This window comes from Spinacia oleracea, chromosome 3 (genome assembly GCF_020520425.1).
Source record: "Spinacia oleracea cultivar Varoflay chromosome 3, BTI_SOV_V1, whole genome shotgun sequence".
Classification (NCBI taxonomy): domain Eukaryota; kingdom Viridiplantae; phylum Streptophyta; class Magnoliopsida; order Caryophyllales; family Amaranthaceae; genus Spinacia; species Spinacia oleracea.
In genome coordinates, this window is record NC_079489.1 from 68,087,028 (window position 1) to 68,090,758 (window position 3,731).

At 34.3% G+C, this 3,731-nt stretch overlaps 1 long non-coding RNA gene across 1 annotated transcript; it reads left to right on the top strand.

Annotated features, from left to right (window-relative positions):
* The first annotated feature begins 862 nt into the window (after positions 1 to 862).
* Positions 863 to 2,726, top strand: LOC110795322 (uncharacterized). The gene is made up of 3 exons (XR_002535218.2): positions 863 to 1,160; positions 1,826 to 1,973; positions 2,442 to 2,726. It is a non-coding gene; the product is annotated as an uncharacterized lncRNA (long non-coding RNA).
* Positions 2,727 to 3,731: the final 1,005 nt, after the last annotated feature.

Genomic DNA, 3,731 nt, shown 5'->3' on the forward strand with positions numbered 1-3,731 from the left:
AGAAATTCAAACTACTCTATTTCTCCAAGAAAAGGGAAACACTGTTAGTGAGCTAATTTATTTGCTTCATCAATATGAATTGGACTTTGTAAGTGATAAGCAAACGTCACTAAAAGTAAAGAGTAAGAAATTCAAGATAAAGGTTCAGGGGAAGATCCAAAGCAAGGGTGCATCTCCATCTACTCCAGGAGGGCAAGTGGCGCCCTCCAAGAGGAAAATGAAGAGGGATCGTTCTCCATCTACATCGCAATGCTTCAATTGTAATGAAATTGGTCATTATAAACGAAATTGCCCTAAACTAAAGGAAGAGAAGAAGGACGGAAACGTTGCTTCTCCTTTAGGTATGTATTTTATACATTGTAATCTTGCTAATTCTACTTCTTGGGTATTAGGTACTGGTTGTGGCTCACACTTATGTTCCAATTCGCAGGGACTAAGGAGAAGTAGAAAGCTTGATAAAGGCGAGATGGATCTACGCGTGGAAATGGAGCACGGATTGCTGCATTAGCCGTAGGATGTTATTTTATTTCTTTGCCTAGTGGTTTTGTTTTGGAACTAGAAAACTGTTACTATGTTCCTAGTATCACCAGAAACATCATTTCCGTTTCAAGTTTGGATTCTAAAGGTTTTAGTTTTCGATTTAAAGACAATAGTTGTTCTTTTGCTTTGAATGGAATGTTTTATGGTTCAGCACAACAAGAAAATGGTCTATATGTCACTACTACAAAATATGGTATTTCTAGATGCCAACAGCTCAACGCTGCCAATGAAGCGCTGGGGCAAATTGGGAATCCCGTGTTTTGTCGACGCCTAAACTCATCCTTCTTATTTCTCGTCCGAATAACGCGCCGAGAGGTGTAGAAATCAGTCACTTGCCAGTCATGTGTTGCATCATTAGCCAACAAGTTCAATGTTTTGGGAGAAAATAATACCCCACTCCTTCCGTAACAACCAACCCTAGCCGCCCCATTCCCATTTTCTCTCACATCTCTCCTCTCTAGAAACTGAAAAGATCTTATCTTTCTCATCTCAAATTGCCTCTACTTGTAATTCATTAAAGCGAAATGTCACCGACTCAAATTGCAACATAAAATGTTATCTGATTTAGAGAAAAGTCTTCAATGTTGATCTAAACGGCACTGTTATATCTCAAACACAAGGTAACAGTCAATTCACATATCTCTTAATTATGTTACTTCGTTCTGTCTCTTTTCAATTTCGGAAGTTTGATGGATTTTCTGGGTTATTATTGCTTATTGTGCTTTTTGGGTTGTATAGGAATTGATTTGAGTGTTTCTGAATAATTTTGAGGATTTGACGGCACTTCCTTTGGTTTAATTGATATTGGGATTGAATGCAGGGATCTACTTTTTATAATAAGTTTATTTGTTGGGTGAATTTGCTGGTATTGACTTTTCTACTAAGAATTTACTTAGCTTGGATGCAGTTCATGACCTTAATTGTTTATATTTTATTTGCAATGAAGTTTCTTTAATTTTATATTTCAACTTTGAGCTTCAACTTTCTTGCACATAATATGACTTTCGTCTGCAAATTACACATACAAGTTCTTTTACAATCTTTTATCATCTGCAAATTTAATTAAAAATAGTTTGTTTCCTTCTGACTGTTGCCGATCAGCTAAAAGGAAATATAAAAGTGGATTGTTCAATTTAAAGAGAACTCCAAGCAATAAAATAAAATATGTTTACAGGGATTTTTTTTAATAAGACGCCCATTTTTATTACTTTTGTTTCTTGCCTTAAGCATGTTAATTGTAGTGAGGTAGTTTTTAGGATTTATGCAGCCAGCTTCTATTTTTTAGGGGTTTATGCAGCTAGCTTCTATTCAAAATGGACATTGATACATGCTTCCAATGGCTATGGAGTACGGACGGAGGTAGAATATCGAGTTCTGTTCTGTTCCAGATTGATGTCAATTCAGCTCTAATCTATGGCTTGAGGAAATTCAAGGTTGTATGTGCTCATTCATAAACCTTTTGTTAATTTGTTTCCTTTTTTTGTTATATAATAGTAACTCATGAGCTGGTGTTATTGACCTTCCTCCTGGTGGACTCTCAATAGAGATTCATTGCTCCTTTAATCAGTCTAGATCGATTAGATAATTAGGTTTGATAGTTTTTTGTTTTTACATTTTCACAGTTCTGTTTAAAATTTATCTCTTTCTAGTGTTATTATTTCTCGTATTTTGTTCTACTTTTCTCTTGAAATTAAATTCCGACAGCTAGTGTATCAAGGCCTAACACTAGGGATCTTGTCACTCGTACCATCAGAATAGCAAATTCTGCTCCAATGATAACCCTCAAGATTCTTATCAATATTGCTTTCCTTGGACAATTTGTTCAACTTGTAGGCCAATTTCCTATGACTAATGATTTTGATTTCTGACTCATACTTATTTCATTTTTTTTTTCTTTGAAGATCATCCAACGTGATAAGGAGCAACACGAGAATGAAGGCCATGACACTTGAGCTTATAAGCTTCTACCACCACTAGATCCTAGTTTTTTCTAGGCTTTAGTTCTTCGGTTTAGTAGATACAATTTGTACTTTTGATTATATTTTGGACTATTTAGTTAGTAACATTTATGTACTATATGAATATGGTTAGTAACATTATCATGTACTATCGATATATTATGGTTAATTAGTACCATTACCTTGTACAATTGATATATTATGGTTAATTAGTACCATTACCATGTACTATAGGTTTTAACGTACTACATACTTCTACATTTTTACATGTTAATTTTAATGTTACATTGATCGAAGAGCTATTATTCAAAATTCAGGTTTCATTCATCTTGTTGCTTTAATTGTAATTTTATGATGAATAAAGTTAATTTATTTCCTTAAATGTTAATTATATATATATATATATATATATATATATATATATATATATATATATATATATATATATATATATATATATATATATATATATATATATATATCATTAAATTTGGACGCTTTTTGATGTCGTGATAGCGGGCTTATTTAGATTAAAAATGGATGTCAACAAAAGATTTTGACGCCCTTTGGCGTCGAGAGCAGTAAATAGTAAATGTTGAATGCAGCGGAAAAACTGATATTCTCGACGTCGTTATCAATTTCTAGACGTTTGAAAGCGTCAAGATTGTCGACGCCAAAACAAAAAAGTGGGCAGCAAAAAGCGTCTAAAATCTCGACGCGTCAAATTGTCGAGAAAATTCTCGACTCTATTTTTCTCGACGCTATCTCCAAGCGTCGAGGTCAAATTTCTCGACGCTTTAAGGCGTTGAAAAATGGCTAAAAAAGCGTGTCTAAACTGCGGATTTTGTTGTAGTCATGTGCTAGATACGAGCAAACACATTTATAACATAAATACTAAAAAGGCTAAAACTGGTGATTCCGATCTCACATATCTGTGGCATTGTCGATTAGGCCATATAAACACAAAGCGCATGGAATTACTTCAACGGAAGGGAATTCTAGAATCATTCGACTTAGAGAAGATTGATCAATGCGAATCTTGTTTACTTGGCAAAATGACAAAGCGACATTTCTCAAAGGTGGGAGAAAGAGCAAGCGAAATACTAGGGCTAATACATACGGACATATGTGGGCCTATGAGTACGAAAGCTAGAGGTGATTTCAGCTATTTCATAACGTTTACGGACGATTTCAGTAGATATGGCTATATTTACTTAATGAAACACAAGTCTG